Source organism: Nelumbo nucifera, chromosome 1, assembly GCF_055504915.1.
Source record: "Nelumbo nucifera cultivar China Antique chromosome 1, China Antique-T2T, whole genome shotgun sequence".
NCBI lineage: Eukaryota > Viridiplantae > Streptophyta > Magnoliopsida > Proteales > Nelumbonaceae > Nelumbo > Nelumbo nucifera.
The window spans coordinates 51142861-51166860 of record NC_142649.1 but is presented as its reverse complement, the minus strand read 5'-3'; the positions used below and the strand labels follow the sequence as shown (position 1 = coordinate 51166860).

The 24000-nt window shown below is 33.8% G+C and overlaps 1 pseudogene across 1 annotated transcript; it reads right to left on the bottom strand.

Annotated features, from left to right (window-relative positions):
* Positions 1-14910: 14910 nt before the first annotated feature.
* LOC148803249 (ubiquitin C-terminal hydrolase 12-like) lies at positions 14911-22192 on the bottom strand (annotated as a pseudogene). The gene is made up of 9 exons (XR_016082207.1): positions 22042-22192; positions 21775-21913; positions 21479-21652; positions 21092-21333; positions 20298-20522; positions 19983-20199; positions 19785-19893; positions 19574-19689; positions 14911-17690 (listed from the first exon to the last, which is right to left on the bottom strand). The product of XR_016082207.1 is annotated as a ubiquitin C-terminal hydrolase 12-like (transcript).
* Between the last annotated feature and the right edge of the window lie 1808 nt (positions 22193-24000).

Here is a 24000-nt window from a genome sequence, read left to right as displayed (position 1 = left end):
CGAAAATAATTCATTAATTAAAAATTTAGTAAATTAAGTAAATAGAAATCTATGGATAAGAATTTACTTAATTCTTAAAAATAGATAAATCAATAATTAACTTTAGCAAAAAATAAATAAATATTCACTTGTGATTGGTGCAAGACTGGTCCAAGCTATCGAAATCCAAACCCGCACCATTGACAACCGTAAATATTGGTCACAGATAGAATTAAATAAAAAAAATTATGGAGAATAATTTATTTAATCTATTAAAACTAATAATAAATAATTTAATTTAGTAAAATAAGTAAATAAAATTTCAGTTATTATTGGGACAAGACATGTATAGCCTATCCAACATAAGATCTAATCCATTGATAGTCTTATAAAGGAAGAAATAAAGAGAAATACTTTGTTCATAAATTAAATCATTAATTAGTTTAATAATTTAGTTAAGTAACCCTAAATATGTAACTCGCAAAGAGAGAGAGCGAGATGAGAGAGAGAATCTATTTATAAAGTAAATAATTTAGTAAATTCAATAAATAATTTTTTTAACTTATAAGAATAATAATATAAATAATTCGATGACAAAATGAGAGAGAAACAAAGAATTTCCTCACCGTGCTTTGGGCTCTATATGAATGTCGGGCTCATGCTCAAGATCTAGGCCCGAAGTTCGATCCGGACTCAGACTTGGGCATAAATATGTTATATTGATATAAACGCAAAACACAATCCAATCCTAGCCCGACCAATTTATAATTTTAATCCCAAATGAGACCTAACCTATTGAGAGCCCTAAATATTTGGCTCAAGGATAGAGATTGAAATAACTTCATAGTTAAATAAATTATTAATTACATTAATAATTTGGTAAGTTCAATAAATATAAATATATGGATAATACCTTAATTTTGTAAAATAAACAAATCAAAAATTGAATTTAATAGAATAACTAAATATTCATTTATTATTGGTGTCGGGTTGAATTGAATAAATAAGAGCTTATACATAATAGTGTATCTAATGTATTAAAATATATAAATGAATAATTTGGTTTAGTAAAATAAATAATTAAATAAAATTTCATTAATTATTGGGACTGGACAGATACATGCTTCCACACTAGACCTAACTCGTTGATAACCAAAAAACTAACGATCAAGAGAGAGCAAAATAAATTATTAATTAATTTATTAAACTAAAAAATAAAATTTATATATAACGACTCAATTAATTTAGTAAAATAATAAATAAATATTCAGTCGATCTAAAACCTAGCCCGACCCATTGATAACCCAAAATATTAGACTTGGGGAGGGAGAGATATAGTGAAATAATTTGTTGATAAAATTAAATCGTTAGGAAAATTAAATAAATAAAATTTTTAACTTACTAAATTAAATATATAAATTAACTGGTGAGGAAATGAGAGAGTACTAAAGAAAAACAATTTCCTCGTTGGGCTCAACTCAAGAGATAGACCTGATGGTTGGGTTGGGCTTGAAGTTGGGCTTCAATATATTCTATTGATATAAAGACAAAGCCCTTCCCGAACATGCCGCTACCTGTGAATAGGTTTAATCCCAACTCAGACCCTAACCTGTTCATAAATTATTAATTAATGGAATAAATTAGTAAATTAAATAAATAGAAATCTATGGATAATAATTTACATAATTTTGTAAAATATATAAATGAATAATTTAGTTTAATAAAATAAATAAAATATCCAAGCTACGTAGAACAAACCCCACCCATTGACAAACTTTAAATGTAGGACACAGAGCGGTATTAAAGAGAGGGAAATAATTAAATAATCTGGCACGCTCTAAATCTCAGTTTGATGGTTGGCCTAGGTTTAGACTTGGGCTTTAATAAGTTATGTCGATATAAAGGAAGAGCCCAAACTAAATGTGGCCCGACCAACCAATACCTATCCTATTGATAACCCTAAATATTGGGCTCAGGTTGTGGGGGGTGGGGGGGGGGAAAGAGAGAGAAAGGGAGAAATAACTTATTAATTAAATGAATTATTAAGTATTTGAATAGTTTAATAAATTAAATAAATAAGAATCTATGGATAATAATTTACTTAATTTTGAAAAATAGATATTAACTTTAGCAAAAAATAAATAAATATTCACTTGTGATTGGTGCAAGACTGGTCCAAGCTATCGAAATCCAAACCCGCACCATTGACAACCGTAAATATTGGTCACGAGTAGAATTAAATAAAAAAATTATGGAGAATAATTTATTTAATCTATTAAAACAAATAATAAATAATTTAATTTAGTAAAATAAGTAAATAAAATTTCAGTTATTATTGTGACAAGACATGTATAGCCTATCCAATATAAGAACTAATCCATTGATAGTCTTAAAAAAGGGAGAGATAAAGAGAAATACTTTGTTGATAAATTAAATCATTAATTAGTTTAAAATTTTAGTTAAGTAAATAAATAAAATCTATGGATAATAATTTACTAACTTTTGGTAAAATAAATAAATATCCAATCTATGTAGATCTAACCCCAATCCATTGACAACCCTAAATATGTAACTCGCAAAGAAAGAGAGCGAGCGAGAGAGAGAGAGAGAGAGAGAGAGAGAGAGAGAGAGAAGTTGTTTATAAAGTAAATAATTTTTTTAACTTAATAGAATAATAATATAAATAATTAGGTGGCAAAATGAGAGAGAAACAAAGAATTCTTCACCGTGCTTTGGGCTATATATGAACGTCGGGCTCATGCTCAAGATCTAGGCCCGAAGTTCGATGTGGACTCAGACTTGGGTATAAATATGTTATATTGATATAAACACAAATCTCAATCCAACCCTAGCCCGACCAATTAATAATTTTAATCCCAAATGAGACCTAACCTATTGAGAGCCCTAAATATTTGGCTCAAGGAGAGAGATTGAAATAACTTCATAGTTAAATAAATTATTAATTACATGAATAATTTGCTAAGTTCAATAAATATAAATATATGGATACCTTACTTAATTTTGTAAAATAAACAAATCAATAATTAAATTTAGTAAAATAACTAAATGTTCATTTATTATTGGTGTCGGGTTGAATCGAATAAATAAAATTTTGTACATAATAGTGCATCTAATGTATTAAAATATATAAATGAATAATTTGGTTTAGTAAAATAAATAAATAAATAAAATTTCATTAATTATTGGGACGGGACAGATACATGCTTCCACGGTAGACCTAACTCGTTGATAACCAAAACAATAACGATCAAGAGAGAGAAAAATAAATTATTAATTGATTTATTAAACTAAATAATAAAATCTATATATATAATGACTCAAGTCATTTAGTAAAATAATAAATAAATATCCAATCGATCTAAAACCTAGCCTGACCCATTGATTACCCAAAATATTAGACTTGGGGAGGGAGAGATATAGTGAAATAATTTGTTGATAAAATTAAATCATTTAGAAAATTAAATAAATAAAATTTTTAACTTAATAAATTAAATATATAAATTAACTGGTGAGGAAATGAGAGAGTACTAAAGAATATCAATTTCCTCACTAGGCTCGACTCAAGAGATAGACCTGATGGTTGGGTTGGGCTTGAAGTTGGGCTTCAATATATTCTATTGATATAAAGACAAAGCCCTTCCCGAACATGCCGCTACCTGTGAATAGGTTTAATCCCAACTCAGACCCTAACCTGTTCATAAATTATTAATTAATGGAATAAATTAGTAAATTAAATAAATAGAAATCTATGGATAATAATTTACATAATTTTGTAAAATATATAAATGAATAATTTAGTTTAATAAAATAAATAAAATATCCAAGCTACGTAGAACAAACCCCACCCATTGACAAACTTTAAATGTAGGACACAGAGCGGTATTAAAGAGAGGGAAATAATTAAATAATCTGGCACGCTCTAAATCTCAGTTTGATGGTTGGCCTAGGTTTAGACTTGGGCTTTAATAAGTTATGTCGATATAAAGGAAGAGCCCAAACTAAATGTGGCCCGACCAACCAATACCTATCCTATTGATAACCCTAAATATTGGGCTCAGGTTGTGGGGGGTGGGGGGGGGAAAGAGAGAGAAAGGGAGAAATAACTTATTAATTAAATGAATTATTAAGTATTTGAATAGTTTAATAAATTAAATAAATAAGAATCTATGGATAATAATTTACTTAATTTTGAAAAATAGATATTAACTTTAGCAAAAAATAAATAAATATTCACTTGTGATTGGTGCAAGACTGGTCCAAGCTATCGAAATCCAAACCCGCACCATTGACAACCGTAAATATTGGTCACGAGTAGAATTAAATAAAAAAATTATGGAGAATAATTTATTTAATCTATTAAAACAAATAATAAATAATTTAATTTAGTAAAATAAGTAAATAAAATTTCAGTTATTATTGTGACAAGACATGTATAGCCTATCCAATATAAGAACTAATCCATTGATAGTCTTAAAAAAGGGAGAGATAAAGAGAAATACTTTGTTAATAAATTAAATCATTAATTAGTTTAAAATTTTAGTTAAGTAAATAAATAAAATCTATGGATAATAATTTACTAACTTTTGGTAAAATAAATAAATATCCAATCTATGTAGATCTAACCCCAATCCATTGACAACCCTAAATATGTAACTCGCAAAGAAAGAGAGCGAGCGAGAGAGAGAGAGAGAGAGAGAGAGAGAGAGAGAGAGAAGTTGTTTATAAAGTAAATAATTTTTTTAACTTAATAGAATAATAATATAAATAATTAGGTGGCAAAATGAGAGAGAAACAAAGAATTCTTCACCGTGCTTTGGGCTATATATGAACGTCGGGCTCATGCTCAAGATCTAGGCCCGAAGTTCGATGTGGACTCAGACTTGGGTATAAATATGTTATATTGATATAAACACAAATCTCAATCCAACCCTAGCCCGACCAATTAATAATTTTAATCCCAAATGAGACCTAACCTATTGAGAGCCCTAAATATTTGGCTCAAGGAGAGAGATTGAAATAACTTCATAGTTAAATAAATTATTAATTACATGAATAATTTGCTAAGTTCAATAAATATAAATATATGGATACCTTACTTAATTTTGTAAAATAAACAAATCAATAATTAAATTTAGTAAAATAACTAAATGTTCATTTATTATTGGTGTCGGGTTGAATCGAATAAATAAAATTTTGTACATAATAGTGCATCTAATGTATTAAAATATATAAATGAATAATTTGGTTTAGTAAAATAAATAAATAAATAAAATTTCATTAATTATTGGGACGGGACAGATACATGCTTCCACGGTAGACCTAACTCGTTGATAACCAAAACAATAACGATCAAGAGAGAGAAAAATAAATTATTAATTGATTTATTAAACTAAATAATAAAATCTATATATATAATGACTCAAGTCATTTAGTAAAATAATAAATAAATATCCAATCGATCTAAAACCTAGCCTGACCCATTGATTACCCAAAATATTAGACTTGGGGAGGGAGAGATATAGTGAAATAATTTGTTGATAAAATTAAATCATTTAGAAAATTAAATAAATAAAATTTTTAACTTAATAAATTAAATATATAAATTAACTGGTGAGGAAATGAGAGAGTACTAAAGAATATCAATTTCCTCACTAGGCTCGACTCAAGAGATAGACCTGATGGTTGGGTTGGGCTTGAAGTTGGGCTTCAATATATTCTATTGATATAAAGACAAAGCCCTTCCCGAACATGCCACTACCTGTGAATAGGTTTAATCCCAACTCAGACCCTAACCTGTTCATAAATTATTAATTAATGGAATAAATTAGTAAATTAAATAAATAGAAATCTATGGATAATAATTTACATAATTTTGTAAAATATATAAATGAATAATTTAATTTAATAAAATAAATATAATATCCAAGTTACGTAGAACAAACCCCACCCATTGACAACCTTTAAATGTTGGACACAAAGTGGTAATAAAGAGAGGGAAATAATTAAATAAACTAGTAAATTCAATCAACAAAATCTTTTTACTTTTCAAAATAAGTATATAAATAAATAGGCAAGAAAATAAGAGAGAATAGTTAGGTCTTCATTAATGGCATCATTGTAAATAGTTACAAGTTAGCAACAAATATGGAAGAGAGATTTATAGGAAATGAGATAAACAAAGAATAAAACTTTCCTTATCGCAATTCGAGCTTTATATGATCAAGCACGCTCAAAATCTCAGCTTGATGGTTGGCCTAGGCTTAGACTTGAGCTTCAATAAGTTATGTTGACATTAAGGCAAAGCCCAAACTAAACGTGGCCCAACTAATCAATACCTATCCTATTGATAACCCTAAATATTGGGCTCAGGTTGGGGGGGGGGAGAGAGAAAAGAGAAATAATTTGTTAGGAAAATAATTCATTAATTAAGAATTTAGTAAATTAAGTAAATAGAAATCTATGGATAATAATTTACTTAATTTTGTAAAATAGATAAATGCAATAATTAACTTTAGAAAAAAATAAATAAATATTCACTTGTGATTGGTGCAAGACTGGTCCAAGCTATCCAAATCCAAACCCGCACCATTGACAACCGTAAATATTGGTCACAGATTGAATTAAATAAAAAAAATTATGGAGAATAATTTATTTAATCTATTAAAACAAAAATGATTAATTTAATTTAGTAAAATAAGTAAATAAAATTTCAGTTATTATTGGGACAAGACATGTATAGCCTATCAGACACAAGAACTAATCCGTAAATAAAATTTCAGTTATGATGTCTTTGAAGGCATCATAGGAAGGGTGATTCACTGGGTAAAAATACTTGGATATTTTCTTGTCATATTCCCATGATGATAAGGAATTGGAGGGAGGTGGCTTTATCCATTTTACGGAAGAGTAAATCACAAAAAGATTAGGATCCACCTGAAGACTATTACATAATATTAAATTTTGATGGAAGTAGCTCAGGCAACCGAGGACCTCTAGGCATGGGAGGTGGTTCCAGGTTAGAAAAAGCAAAAGATGAGAAAAAGCACAAGATGGATAAGTGGGAAAAAGCAAAAGATGAGAATGCAGAGTAATCGTTGAAGGGAACTCTCAAGTGTTGATAGGGTGGCTAAAAGATGAGAAACAACAGTGTGGAGCTATAGAGATGTATTAAAAGCAAATTAGTAACAATAAAGAGAAAAAAGTTAAAATAGCCAATAATTGACATATAAAGAAGAAAATATGTCTATAGACCAAAACATATAGTAACAAGTTGGAGTTCTATGATATTTGTGCTCCAACTTGAAGGGGAGTGTTGAAGTGTCTATTATTTATTTCTTTTCTATTTATCTTCAACGGGGGTATAGTTGGTAATTTACTTATATTATGTAATATAATTTATCTCTTTTCTTAGTTAAGAGCAAAGGTGTGATTTGTCATTTCATTAGTAAATCAATAAAAGAGGCAGCAGTTAGAGAGACAAACCGACTCTCGATCTCTACTGCTTTCGGCCCTAATTCTTCTCATATCTCTCTCTGGAACACAAAGAGTTACTCTATGAAACCACAGGTCATATGAATATTCTTAAGTTACAGGCATTATTGACCACTTTCAGGCCCACAAACTCCATTTCACTTTCATGAGGTGGAGCACTCTCCCTCTCCATAGGAGTCCTTTCTAATCTCTCAAACCTCTCAGCAATGATGAATATTCAGGAAAAATATTAAATATCCGCAAAAACTTGCCAAAAGACAGCTTACCAGCATCAGGTCTCAATGACTTAAAGTGCAAGGTTTTCCCCAAAAGGCAGTATAAAGAATCGGAGAGAACCCCATGCGTCTCACTCATAAATAAAAGCCATCAATATATTCACCATAAATAACATCTACCAGTACAGAAGATCATTTTTGTTCTCAACTGTTTTATCTTCAGATGGAACTTCATACCCTCCCAGTTAACCCTTGGGTTATTCTTTGTCCAGCACTCCCTAACTTTTTCTTTGAATCCTGGGTGATAAAGCCACATATTCTTAAACTGGAAAAGAAATGGACCCCTTTCCCTTAAATTGTCCTTGGACAAAGAGATTGGCTATTACATAATATTAAATTTTGATGGAAGTAGCTCAAGCAACCCAGGACCTCTAGGCATGGGAGGTGGTTCAAGGTTAGAAAAAGCAAAAGATGAGAAAAAGCACAAGATGGATAAGTGGGAAAAAGCAAAAGATGAGAAAGAAGAGTAATCGTTGAAGGGAACTCACAAGTGTTGATAGGGTGGCTAAAAGATGAGAAAGCAGCAATGTGAAGCTATAGAGATGTATTAAAGCAAATTAGTAACAATAAAGAGAAAAAAGTTAAAATAGCCAATAATAGACCAAAACATATAGTAACAAGTTGGAGTTCAATGATATTTGTTCTCCAACTTGAAGGGGAGTGTTGAAGTGTCTATTATTTATTTCTTTTCTATTTATCTTCAACGAGGGTAATCTCTTTTCTTAGTTAAGAGCAAAGGTGTAATTTGTCATTTCATTAGTAAATCAATAAAAGATGTAACAGTTAGAGAGACAAACTGACTCTCGATCTCTACTGCTTTCTTTTTAGGAATAAAATTTATTAAGAGAAAAAAAGAAGATTGCAAGAAAGGTGACTAGAAGTAAGCCAAGAGAAAAGGAAAAAACAATAAACCTTCGAATCACAACTCCAACCAAACAAGATAAAAAAACACCTCATATACATCAAAGAAAACAACCACAAGAAACAACCAAACCCAACCAGCCAAGACAAATCCACAACCCTTTTATCTTTCCCATACATGCAAATCCTTGGCTCCAACTACAATCTGTGACACCCCTAATTGTGAGAATATAATGTATTCCTACTGGCAATAAAAGACGGGTTGTCCAAAAGTTGGACACTACATAATATACCTTTGATTTCAGAAAATTGGCTGATCACTATATAACTTATAAGGACTTGGGCGAATTCCCTCACATGGCAGTAATCTAAAAGTCGCCCTGTCACCATTTCCAACATCAGTTTCTACCACACTAGTAATTCAGGAATACAAATAATTACTCTATGAAACCACAGGTCATATGAATATTCTTAAGTTACAGGCATTATTGACCACCAACCCATATTCTTAAGTTACAGGTCATATGAATATTCCAGGTTAGAAAAAGCAAAAGATGAGGAAAAGCACAAGATGGATAAGTGGGAAAAAGCAAAAGATGAGAAAGCAGAGTAATTGTTGAAGGGAACTCTCAAGTGTTGATAGGGTGGCTAAAAGATGAGAAAGCAGCAGTGTGGAGCTATAGAGATGTATTAAAGCAAATTAGTAACAATAAAGAGAAAAAAGTTAAAATAGCCAATAATTGACATATAAAGAATAAAAGATGGCTATAGACCAAAGCATATAGTAACAAGTTGGAGTTCTAGGATATTTGTGCTCCAACTCGAAGGGGAGTGTTGAAGTGTCTATTATTTATTTCTTAAGTTATAGGCATTATTGACCACCAACCCATATTTATCTATAATAACTTCCTCCATAACACCTTCCTACTTTCTTTCAGCTCTATATAGTCAAATGCTAAATGGTGATTTTCAGGCCCACAAACTCCATTTCACTTTCATGAGGTGGAGCACTCTCCCTCTCCATAGGAGTCCTTTCTAATCTCTCAAACCTCTCAGCAATGATGAATATTCAGGAAAAATATTAAATATCCGCAAAAGCTTGCCAAACAGCTTACCAGCTTTAGGTCTCAATGACTTAAAGTGCAAGGTTTTCCCCAAAAGGCAGTATAAAGAATCGGAGAGAACCCCATGCGTCTCACTCATAAATAAAATCCATCAATATATTCACCATAAATAACATCTACCAGTACAGAAGATCATTTTTGTTCTCAACTGTTTTATCTTCAGATGGAACTTCATACCCTCCCAATTAACCCTTGGGTTATTCTTTGTCCAACACTCCCTAACTTTTTCTTTGAATCCTGGGTGATAAAGCCACATATTCTCAAACTGGAAAGGAGATGGACCCCTTCCCCTTAAATTGTCCTTGGACAATGAGATTGGCCAATGATCAAAAGTTATTCTTGGTAAAGGCTGCCAAGGAGCATTGTTTCATCAAGGACTGCTATGAACAGATTGGAAATAATGTAGTTGGAGCTACCAAATTCAGAAGGAACGCAAACAACTAGGAGTTGGAAGAGCTGAAGAGGTGGAGAAACTGCTAGAATTGAAAGATCCACCTATTTTATTGCCATGGGAAAGGGTATCTCGTGTTAACTATTTTGGATTAGTCCACCATAATTCCACAAGGAAAAATTGCGGGAATCTAGTGAGTACAGACAACCATAAGTTGTTGAATCAAATTTTTATAATAAAGATACACCACATTCTTGCAATCTGGAAAGATGCTTGCAAATCATATGGGTAAAGTATATGAATTGCTATCAAAGTTCACACTTGCAAGAGATTGGGCACCCATATTGACAAGAAAAGCAATGCATACTACACCTGATGATTCATTATAAAGATGAGTCTTAAACGAAATAAATCCATTTAAAGTAATCAAATAATAATAGCATTAGAAGATATTTACACCTGCAACAATAGATTGAGTGCCCATATTGACAAGAAGATATTCACACAACATTAAACAAGAATAAATCCATTTCAAAGCATGTGGTAAACTTTCAAATGTTTCTTTGCTGGTGTTGGTATGGATTAAAATTCTAGTACTTCGTCAAAACCAGCATGTGGGCACAAATTCATGACAGATTGCATTTTCTTGGTCTTTTACAAGCTAACAACCAAGCTGAGCATATCTCCAATTAATAACTAATTGCATTCAATCTCATCCAAAAACCCAATAGAAAAGATTTTTGTTTCAATTGGTAATTTTTTGAGGAGTTAGAGTAATGTGTCCAACATTGATTTGTCAGAGAGGTGAATAAAGTTTTGGACAGGGCCATTATTGCTAAAAATTCATGATTGTTGGCAAACTGCAAACCTTTTCCTTCTGAACAATTAAATGACCAATGAAAATTAAGAAGCACCGGTGAGAAAATTGGACATACTGATTTGTACTCAAAAGGGAGCTAGAAAGTTAAAAATCTGCGCAGGGAGAGGAAGAGAGAGAGATTGCACGAATGAACCAAAATTCAAAGGGAAAATAAAAGAAAAAAACCACAATATTCAAGCATCTAACAAGTCCCTAAAAATCTGCCCAGGGAGAGAAAGAGAGAGATTGCACGAATGAACCAAAATTCAAAAGGAAAATAAAAAAGAAAAAAAACCATGATATTCAAGCATCTAACAAGTCCCTAAAACTATCTCAAACATCTATTAATTATTGCAAAATACAACCAACAACAATTCTTTGTCTAATTAGGAAAAAAAAGCTAAAAAAGGTATTATAAAAGATTTATTAAATTTAGGCAAAGCACATCAATCTGAACCAACTCAGATTACAAAGAAAGAGAGTACTTGCCTATCAAAATAAAATTGAGAATCAAAAGCATTACCCGGTAACCTGATTCCATCATCACCAACAAGAATAATAATCTCCTTGGCCAGGCTGGACTCAATATTTAGGGCCAATGGTTGGGCTGGGCTCGTACTTGGGCTTGAATATGTTCTTTTGCAGGGGTGGAGCTAGGAAATTTTCATGAGGGGGCCAAAACCTAAGGTGGAATTTGGGGGGCTGGGGGGAATAAATATGGATGGTTAAAGGAGGGACACCCCATTGGGGTGGAGAGTGGGGGAGGGGAAATTTTAGGGGTGCAAGTCGGATTGTCCTGAATTAACAGTTTACACTGTTTCGGGCTTAGGCTTCAGGTTGGGCCTATTGAAATTTTGACAAAATCCCAACCCTAACAAAGCCCAGCCTGAACCTGGCCTAAATTAGATTAATATTTTTTTAACTTAATAAAATAATAGATGTTTATTAATGACATCATTACAAATAATTAGATATTTAGCAACAATTATGAAAGAGGGATTTTTAGCAAATTTTTTTAATATGAATAAATAAATAAAATTATTTAACTTAATAATATAAATATATAAATGATTAGGCAATAAAATAAGAGAAACAAAGAATTAAAATTTCCTAGTCGTGCTTTGGGCTTTATATGAGGGTCGGCCTCAAGCTTAAGGTCTAGGCTTGATGGCCAGCCCAAGCTTTTTGCTGATATGAAGGCAAAGACCGACTTGAACCTGGCACAGCCCGTGGACCGGTTTAATCCCAACTGAGACCTAACCTATTGATAGCCCTAAATATTAGGCTCGGAGAGAGAGAGAGAAATAACTTATTAGTTAAATAAATTATTAATTACTTGAATAATTTAGTAAATTAAATAAATAGAAATCTAATTTACTTAATTTATTAAAACAAATAAATGAATAATTTGGTTTAGAAAAATAAATAAGTAAAATTTTATTATTGAGATGGGACAGGTACAGGATATCCCACACCTTGTAACAAAAATACACCACATTCTAGCAATCTTGAAGGATTCTCGCTTTCAAAATTCTGCATGCATTAAGATCTAGACATTCTAGGGCATCATTCAGCTTAAATGATCACCAACCGAATTGTGCAAGTTATCTCTAACCTTCACTCAATTCGGTTCTTGATTAGCAGATCCGAATTTCTAGAGTCTTTCTCAAGCACTCTAGAACTTCCAAGAATCAAGAATAGTTCAACCAAACAGAATTAAGATTGCCTAAATTCTTTCTCAAGCAATTCAGACATTACAAAAATCAAGATCAATTCAGCTAGCAGTTCTAACAATGAAATTTCTCATCAAGAAACATCAAGATTGCATCTAATCCATTCGAATGAACCTACCAGCAAAGACATCAGCCATAAACTGACCATCCCCCCTTATTCTCACCATTTATCGGATGAATTTTTAGGAGGAGAATGCTATGAATAGTCGGGAAACTTGTATAAGTATTCTGATCAATTCCTATGAACTACCATTCTTATCGCATACATAAGAGCCAAGGAAGGGGAGAATATGAGATTCTTCAAGTTCCAACATTCACTTCCATTCAATATGTAAATCAGCTCCTTGACCGCCAAAATTAACCATCACTTTGCTAGGTCTCAAATCTGTCACTGCACCTCATTGAATGTTCAACTAACTTTTGTCCCTTTGAACCTCAGCCGTCACCGAATTTTTTTTCTTTTCTTTCCCCTTTTTTTTTGGTGTGAGTGCATTTTATGCTCCATCTCACACGGGGTATTTTCTTCTTTTTTTTTCTCTTTTTTTTTTCTTTTGGTGTGAGTGCATTTTATGCTCCATCTCACACGGGGTATTTTCTTCTTTCTTTTTCTTTTTCTCTTTTTTTTTTCTTTTAGTGTGAGTGCATTTTATGCTCCATCTCACACTGGTCACAGGTTTGAGGCAGATAACAATACTCGTATTCCAACTTGCTAGTTTTACTATTCAGCTCGGAATAGCGGAGTTGGGACTAAACTCGTATCATAAACCGCTAGTTTTACTATTCAGTTCATGACAGCGGAGTCGATTGGACTTTGTCCTTTTTCTTTTTTTTTTTTTTCTTTTGCCTTTTTCAATTGTTGAACCTCATGCATTAACAATTCAGATATGGACTAGCTTGAGTGATCATTAATAAATCAATCAAGTGCATCATACACATGAAGGTAGTTAGGGCTGGTCATGATGAAAGTCATATTCAGCTCCCTTAACTTAATGCATTGTGCTCAGTTGGATCATTCACAATAATAAAAGCTAACACATACAGTGGTCTCCCTCAACTCATTGTATTCTCTCTTTGAATTCACCTAATAAACAGCAATGATCTCGAGGGGATTTTCAGTCTATTTGGCTTGTCAATGCATGTATATAAGTGTTGGGCTGATTGAAGTGCATAGCCACAGTCTAACTCCCCCACACTTAAGATGAACATTGTCCTCAATGTTCCTAGTGTTAGAGAGCAACAATAAATCGGAACTTATTTGGGCTAGATCTCTTTGGAGTGAGATTAGGGTGAAAGTAGTCTAACTCCCCCACACTTAAGATGAACATTGTCCTCAATGTTCCTAGTGTTGGAAAGCAACAATAAATCGGAACTTATTTGGGCTAGATCTCTTTTGAGTGAGATTAGGGTGAAAGTAGAGGAACCTATGATGTTATACTATGACAATCAGGCTGCAATCAATATTGCCTACAATCCAAATCAACATGATAGGAAAAAACACATTGAAGTTGATAGACACTTTATAAGAGAAAGGATAACAACCGGAGAAGTTTGTTTGCCTTATGTCTCTTCAGAGTTGCAGCTGGCTGATGTTCTCACTAAAGGGGTGGCAAAGATTAATTAGTTTTATGATGTTGCAGCTGGGAATGTGTGACATTTACTCCCAACTTGAGGGGGAGTGTTGAAGATTAATTAGTTTTATGATGTTTTTCTAAGTAGATGTTTTATGTTAGTTGTTAGATAGGAGGTGGAGACCATAGTAGTTATGTGAGTCCAAATTTTATTATGTTTTTGAGTGTTATATATATTGTTTTATGTTTTGCCGCCCTATAAGGGCATAATTGTCTTTGTACTGTTCTATTATTTTAGTATAAATAACAAGTGAAGGGGGCGGCCAGATTATTGCTCTCTTTTCTTTTCAACTTCTCTTCTTCTCTTCTTCTCCTTCTCTCTTCAAGAAACTACTTTCTTTCATATTATTTTTTAGTTCAGAAGATTCCTACTAAGACAACTCAAGACTGGAGTTACAACAATGAAAAAAGGAAATATAAATGGTTGACCAAGGACATGGAAGTTCAATGCACGTGGATAAAAAAAAGTGTTAATTCTTTTATGGATTATCTAGACAAGGGGTGAATAGGAATTCTATTTTTTGGGCTCAATTGTAACTGTTGTTGTATTTTGGGTGACAGTTGTGGGGAGTTAAGATATTTTAGCTCCCCTTCCATGTACTCCTTTTTTAATCATTTAATGAAATCTCATTGTAACCGTTGTTGTATTTTGGGTGACATTTGTGGGGAATTAAGATATTTTAGCTCCCCTTCCATGTACTCCTTTTTTAATCATTTAATGAAATCTCGGTTATTGACCAAAACAAAATATATATGATTGCAAAACAGACAAAATCACCTAGCTGTGAATTGTATCTATTTTCCTATTAAATGACGTCCCCAGAAAGTAATCTCGGTATCTATAAAACACTTATCTAAACTAAAATTCCAAATAATAGTCATAAGGAGATTTACATAAAACTCATTCAATTAAAGAAAAAATCAACAGATATATAAATCAATAATAGATGTATAATGACACTCCCTCTGCAAGCATGCAAAACTTACCTGGATCTAAGATTATCAAAGGCTTATACTAAAAGATTGTATCCTTGAGAACTTTTGACATATATAAAATTAATCAAATTGGGGATATAATAAACAGGTAAAGAAATTGATAATAGAATAGTCTACTACACCTGCTTTCCATGTACAATGTTCAAACCAATTAAAATTAAAAGTATATATAACAAAACCTAAAACATTGATTAAAAACCATACCATCAATACAGACGGTTTTACTCATCAAAAGCAATGCTAGAAATATGTTTTGGTAAAGGCATTAATGGAAATATGTTGCTGGCTGAAAACTTGTAATCCAACCAAAACTACAAGCTAATTAAGGCTTACCAAGAAAAAGGGGAAAAAAAGTCATCATAAAGAATGTAAATTTCTCCTTACATGGTCTCCTGTGATTGTAGTAGTTGCTTTGCTCAACAATATTAAAAATACAGAGCTATAGAAGTTATATGAGCAATAAAACATGTGCTCCATACATACTTTAAAGCTATTTACCAATATAAGAAAATTGTAACTTTAAATATCACTTTTAGAGTTACAATATTTGCAACCACTTCCTCAAGATGATAATGGCTAATTCAGAAAAAACAGCAACCAACAGTTCACACTGAACGGATACAAAGGTCATGGCATTCACTTCTTGTATCTTGTTTGTATCTAAACAGATTTGATGCAGTAGCCCTGACTTAGGATTCAATGGTTGTGCCATGGTTGCCTACAATTGGCAGCCGGTGTTGTCAAAGGGTTGACCAAAACAGTGGGCCAGGCTATAATGGTTGCAGGGTTCATCTAAATAATCCTTTGTTGAAACAGTGAGTTAGGATCTGGCCATGGTTACCATGTGCATTGTCACTAGTTCTAAGGTGGTGGAGGAAAGAAAATGCTTCAAGTGCTGTTTAGTGGGCTGCTTTGTGGAAGAAGTGGGACATTGTAATAGGGCTGCAAGTCACACACCTGATTTGAAGAATTTAAAAAATTACTAACCCAAGCCCGTCCAAGTTGCACCCCCTAGATTGCAGGCAGGTGGTAAGTTGGGTGGTCCAAAAAATGGGGAAACACCTCGGTGATGAGGGTCAAACATCTAGTAGGGGTTCTTTTCCTCTTCATCTTTCCCTTGAGCAGGGAAGCAGACACATCCAAGGTCTCCTCTCAATGGTGTAGGTGTGCTACTAAACTACTGGAGCTTGTGTGCTGGAGTGTCCAATAATGACACTGAAGAGGTGGAAGACAATAGGTTCCTGTGGCTACATATATATGGTCTTTCCCTCTTCTTATGGAACCTAAAAATTATTAGAACGATGGTAGGGGTGCAACTTGGGCAAGCTCAGCTTGGGCTTTTGCAAAACATGAGTTCCAAGAAGGCTTTCAAACCCCCACCAACAATGTTTTTAAAATTGAACCGGACAATGAACCGATCGGGGGTCCGATTGCCAATTCAAGGTTCGACCATTCGAACTGAATGGATGGCCCGTTTTGACAAAAAATAAAAAATTAAAAAATAAATAAATAACAGACAAACCGTTGGACGGTTCGACCACTTGGGTCAGTGGTTTGCTGACCAAATCAACGTTTTTTGGGGAAATAATGGTTCTGGGGTAAAACAGAATCGGTCACCTGACTAGTTCCTAGTTTTTGCAGTTTGATTGTCCAGTTCGGTCCAGTTTTGAAAACCATGCCCACCAATTTCCCTAGGTCATACCTAGCTCATAGAAGCCCAAGCCCAATACCAAAAATTAAAAATAAAAGACTATAAAACCTAAATGAAAAGTTAAAATGCAAAACATAAGTTCCAGGAAGGTTTTCAAGGCCAACCAATTTGCCTAGACCAGACCAAGCTCACATAAGCTGAAAGTGGTGATAGGATTAGCTTGAACTAAGCTTGGGTTGGTAAACTTGGGCATTGACTTTGATTGTACTAGGCCTAGATTTAAGGTTTAGGTCATGGGGTCAGGCCTAAACTTGGTTCAACCCCCCCCCCCCCAAAGTTATAGGTCATATTTGTTTCTGCTTCATAATAACTCATAGAACATAAGAGTAGAATATCATACATAGACAAGAGATAACAGCAGAAAGTACTCACAGATTGTGCTTCTTCTTGATGTGTCAATGACCGATTGGGGCGATAAGTATGGTTTTGACACTTTGCCCAAAGCCAAAAACGCTGGAACTGCACTGGTATACCAAACTCTTTTGCAACCTCCTCCTGTTGACAGTTATATTAGGTTGACAACCACCAAATCATCAAGGAAATACCACAACTCTAACAGTTATATTAGGTTGACAACCACCAAACGCTGGAACTGCACTGGTATACCCCCTTTCTAGCATCCTGAAAGAATCAAATAGTAGTAGTCCCTTTAATAACCATCTTCAAGCAGCATACTTAATCCAATCCAAATGAAAAGAAAAGATAAATAAAAAGATGCTAAATGTCATAATTTTTTGTTCAATTACCAGAATTAAGCATTAAACTAAATCAGTTCACATGGCTAAAAGCTAAAAAATTTTATTATTATTTTTAATAAATCACAAGTTATTCAAACAAATCACTGCATCAAAAATTAAGACATTTGTATTTTCTCATTTAATACAATGTAGATTTTTATTTTGATTGACAAATATAACTAGATAATATTGCATGCCACCACCATCACAACCTATTATCCACCCCCCAAAAAAAAGAATAAAAATGCTCAAACAACCAGCAAACCCTCTACGCAAGGAGGGACTCATAATACAAGAAATTCCAAATGAATAGAAGATCATTATAAAGGATATATAAATTTATTTGTGGGGAAAGCAAGTGTAGGGTACAATATGTGCATGGAGGATTTTGGTTTGAGGCAAGGTTCAAAATATTGCAACGTTGATGGGGGGGGGGGGGGGGGGGGGTCTCCTTATGTTCAAACACTAAACACCCCCCAACATGTCCATCATTAAAAAACTCAGACAGAAAAAAAAAAGTTTCAACTATTTGAATTACATTATGTGAAAAAAAAATGTGCATCATGCATGTCAGTATTTTAAACCATGGTCATTGGAGAAGAATGAAACAAGAGATATAGTTTTAAAATCTGTAACAGCTAATAATATGACAATACTAAAGACATTTTAAAAAGAATGAACATTTAACAACATTTTTTTGATAAATGAACATTTAATAACATTTTTTAATAATAAGAAGAATAAAATAAGGCTTTCATTAAATATAAAAAAGGTTACAATTTCACATGAATGAACACTAAATAGCATTTAAAAGTGGGTCAAACTCAAGTCAAATAGATTTTTCCTTACTACAAGACTAAAATAAATCAGGTGTAATGACTTGTTATTCCAAAAGAAAAGCTACCAAATGGAAGAAAAATAGAAAAGAAAATAGATGCCCAAGAAATGTTTTAAGGACTCACAATTTAAGGGCCCATAATTTGAAAAGGCTAGAAGAACATGGATTTAGTAGTAACTAGTAAGAAATGATTTAAGGGCTCATAATTTAACATGTATGAAACTGAAGAAAACGGAATAATGAAACAGGATTCATGTAGCCAACCCCATATGGTTGAAACTTGAAACAAGGCTTAGATAATGATGACTACAACAACTATAACAATGTTCTCCCTTTATCCTCTTGTTCAATTTCTGCAACAAAGGAAAACTATTTCATTTGAAACTATTTCTATCTTTCAAATCAGAGTAATCCACTCAAAGAAGGCAAAAGCACAAGGGAGGAATACCATGACCTAATGAGAATGGAAAGAGCTTATTAATAAACTGTATAGCTGGTGCAATGGCAAAACAAGGGGCAAATGGGATTCAACTATTTTGCAGTCAATTGTCTGAATGTTGAATGTAATGAGAAAAGGAAAGGACTAGGTGGCAAATACAGGTCTAAAGCTAAGGAATATATGGCATGCATTATATGTGACATTTTTTGTTCCATGTTTAATAAAATTTAACAGTTACCCATCAAATGAATAAGATAAATTAATATGCTATCAATGGTATGTTAGCATTTAACGTACCATTTGCTTGGGGAAAAAATAAAATGCTGCATTTTGGAGGGGATGGGAAAAAGGTCATCAAAAATCAAAAACAACTAATTGCCTTAAGATTTATCAAAAAAACAACTAATTGCCTTGAGCCACTTTTTATTCACGTATTTAGACACAGAAATTCTATAAGCTTTTCACATAAATTGTTATCCAGCCTTTATACCTGTAGCCCATGTTGCTCAGCATGATACTTGTTATCACCTTCAAGACGTTCAACTTCTACATACTTATCAAAAAAAGCATAAACATCTTTACAGCCTTTGACATCAAGCTGAAGATCTGTCATTTATACATGGGCACTTCAGCACCACAGGAGATTGGCAAGGGCAATAAAATCCATTCTACAATTCAGATTGAAATTAAAACAAAAATACCATAAAATGACTCCTTCCTTGTAGACTTGTAATCTACATTGATGCATTCAATGTAGTTCATATGGTGCCCTTCAAATAATTGCTGTATTGTACCCTCTACAACAGTCCCCTGAACACCCAAGCAAAAAATCAAAATCAAAATAGTCCTGGCAATGAGATGAAACTTTCTAAAAAAAGATTATGTTCACCAAAAAACACCTTCATTTTGTCTTCAAGCTTTTCACACAAAACCCTATTAAGTTCTTGCACATCATGCTGCATGAAATAATCATGTGTCCCATCCAAAAGACTTGGTAAGCTCTTTTGTTGCAACACTGTTGTCACTGTACTGGAGATTGTAAAATAAGCTCTGCAGAGCCAGAGGGATGCTTCCCGATGGCATATCATTCTCAGTTGTTGGCATGTGGTATACAGCCTGATATATAAATTCCAGACAAAAAAAAAGGTTTTCTTCTTCATAAGATGATAAGTTACCCTGAACTAGATACAGAGAATGTATACTAAGTTTCTAACCTTTCTGAAGTAAGGAATATGGTACAGAGTCTGGAGCAGAGAATTCATGTAACAGGTTGCTCCTTGGTTCTTAAGTCCAACATAACCCGTTTCCTTTTTTGAATCATATGTCCAATAATCCACAACCCTACGGACTGCAACCTCAGCTTCAACTATACATGTATCATTCACAAGATACCCTCTACTTGGGTCATATAGCTCACTGAGAGGTATGAATGATGTGCACTACAACAGCACCAAACATGTAACTTAACAAGCATATGGTATCGACTATTGTACAAGCAAGGGCAGAATAATGAAATAAACAAAGATAGCAAACTCCAATCTTGTTTGAAGTTTACAGGCTTTATCATGCACTTTTTAGATAATCTTCAGGGTTCATATGAAAAGAACCTAATAGAATATTAGGTTAATAGGTTTTACTTCTTTGTACTTTGGCATGGAACAGAAAAAAACTAGTGACAGGACCAAAATATTCTTGAAAACTGAAAAGAACTAACAACTGAAACAACATGTATACTTACCCTTCTATGAAGTCCTGCGTGCCAATATTGACTACTGTACACCCAATAGCCTTAGCAGAAATGAGGGATAGTGTAAGATTTTCATTCCTTTCCCAAGGGTTCAGCACCCTCTTTGTATTGATTGCCCGTTCATCGGTGGTCCCAGGGACTGCCACATTGATAAGTTTACTACATCAAAGAATATGCCTTCAGATTACAAAGCCCCAAAACCAAGAAAGAAAAACCATCTCCAAATTCAAATTAAAGCAAAGGGCTTAACAGGGAAATCACCATAGAAGAACGCCATCTTTTACAATCTCAAAGAGATCATTAGTGGAAGGATCTATAGGAAGGTATCTCTTCAAGAACTGATCTTCTGCTAGGTAGTTGTTTATAAGAGCAACATAGGACGTTTTCTCAGATCCACTGATGGTGTGAAGCAATGTCATCGTAGCAGCCTTCAGAAATGCAGTCGAATTCTTTGCTCCGCTACCAATTCCAGCATTCACATGCGATTGCAGTTTCAAATAGACCTGTAACGATATGATTTGCTCACTCTACTTAAAATCCTTAACCCCAGTACCAATTTCTCAACCCAAAACCATAAACTGCATAAAAAAAATGAATTCAAATTCAACAGTTACGCATTCAAGCTGCAGATCCTATAATAGTACTCACCCGAAGGAAGACTTAAAAATCCTCTGCCTCCTCGTCCATGTCCCGATACGATTCAAGCAAACACGCAGCCCTCTCTTCCTCAGTCAAAGACTCTCCAACGGTTTTCAGCTTCGGCGTCCTGGAAGGCAAGTGTCTAATTGTCACTCGCCCGAGCTCCCTCCTCATTGAGAGGAGCTGCAGAAACCAGTCGCCAACGTTGCAGGTTCAAATGCAAGACCAAGAAAACAGACAAAACATCGAAGTAACCCACAAACAAGAAAGCTACTTGGGTTTTAGGGTTTTTGAGGATTACTCACATAGGAATTCAAGCTGCGAAGCTCCACCTGAGTGAACTGGCTCTGGAGCCATGGATCGCCATTCGCAGGTAAGTCTAGGAAATCGAGTGGTTTTGTTCTCTATTTTCTCTTTTCTAGAAGCATGATATCGACCTCTTCTCTGAATGGAAAACACCAACTCTTTTATAGTAATTACTAGATGATCACGTCGATTGATAGGGATTTAGACCGTTACAAAATCAATTTAAAAGACAGGGCAAAGCGTAACAAAGGTTGCAGAATAACTACCACGATTCTTACAACGCTATGTTTAAAATTCTAACAGAAAGAAATGAGCGGTGGTGGCCTTCGGCAATTACCACGTCCTTCACCTCCATCCAAAGCAGCCGGACAGAAATACTTATCAAAACGGGAATAAGCAGCCAGACAGAAAAAGAGACGGAATTTTTAGAACGTCCGAAACCTGTTGATGGGTCGGGCTCGGGCTAGCTTTTGTCAAAATTCTAATGGACCCGGCCGGAAGTCCAAGCCGAGATAGTGTAAAGTTGGGTCCCAAGCCTGGATTATGAAAGTCCACGTTCTGTGCACCTGTGGGTTCACGGGATATTTGAACCCGCCAATCACAAGCGACCACATCGGCATTTCGAAAAAAAAACACTAATATTTACGGGTGTTCAGCTGTTAGCTGAACAAATCCGGTTCAACCACCCACGAAAAGACTATGGGTTTTATTTCGAGGAGGGGTAGTTTGGGTATTTCTTGACAATAAAACTCAGAGAAGGTCTATTGCACATGCTAATACTTCACTACTTCCCATTCATACCAGGAGCAGATCTCATAGACTACCCTCAATGGTAGACCCAACAGACGGTCTACCGTCTTCGGAACTATCCACGTTAAGGTGGGGACTGGGGAAGCCCACACTACCCGATCGAAGGTCTTCACTCTTCAAAGATACCGGTCCGGTTCGATTTGATCGGTCCAGTATAACCCGATTAAACAAAAGAACTGAAAGTGTCAGCTGGACCAGTCTGGTCTTGCCCACTGGTCAAGCAAGTACAGTGTTGGCGCTTTCAACACCCACGAGGAGGCTCAGCTTAGCAGATTGACAATCAGGTCCAGCCGGGTTTTCGGAAAAGAATGATTTTGTGTTTCGGTGTAATTAAGGTGCACGGTTTTATCGGTATCCGATTATCTGTCCAAAAAATCCGGATTATCCAACGGTAACGTAATCATGCAATAATATGGGGAGCTCTTCTTTTTTCTTTGGAACGATGAGAAATTAGAAAAAAAAAAACGCACATGATCGACGAGTATGGACGTCATGTGGGTCTACACGAGATTCCTTGTACATTATGCTTCATGACTTTCGTTTTTTTTTTCTGCAGAAATGCTTCATGACTTAATTCATCAATGCTTGCGCCATCGGAATGAACCGGTAATTGTGCATAATTTCATTAATAGTTAAAAAAACGATAATTTCAGTATTTTTATCTAAACTCATTATAAAAATATAAATAACCAAAGTATTGTGTGTTTGTAGATTTAAAATTTTTATTTTCATTTTCATTGTTAATACATGTCTATTAGTGTTTAATATGATAAATGTATGGTATTGGATATGTGCACAATTTTTTGTATTTTCTATTCTTTTGTTTTTATCAATTTGTTTAGTTTTTATTGTATAATAATGACATCATTTGTTAACCATTTGATTTGAAAGAAAAAATATCTCATTTTTGTGCAACTTTAAAATTTTTATTATATTCTTGTAATTTATTTAAAAAAATAGTTATTGTTTATAACACTTATCTTTTGTTTAATGTGATAAATTTATATATTTTAATAGTTATTATTTAAATATGACACCATTGGTTGACCCATTTTAACCAAATAGTTGAATCATTAGGGGTGCAAGTTGGGTGGGTTTGGGTTGGATTTAAATTCAACGCAAGCCCAACCCCTAAGCCTAATTTGTCAAACCCAAATCCAACCAGATTGGAAGTTGATGCACTTAGGTTGGGCTTAGGCCAAGACCAAACTCATGTTGCTAAATCAGCCCATACTATGAATAGGAAAGGTCAAGGCGCTCGCACATGTATATGAATAGGAAATGAGCAAAAATGTAGCTGATCCGTCTCTTACAACTCAAATCCATCATTTGTTGGACTGTATCGTCCATTTGTTCGTATAAATACCCCAAGAATATAGATGCCAACGGAAGTTGATGACCGTTGGCAGGGAGCA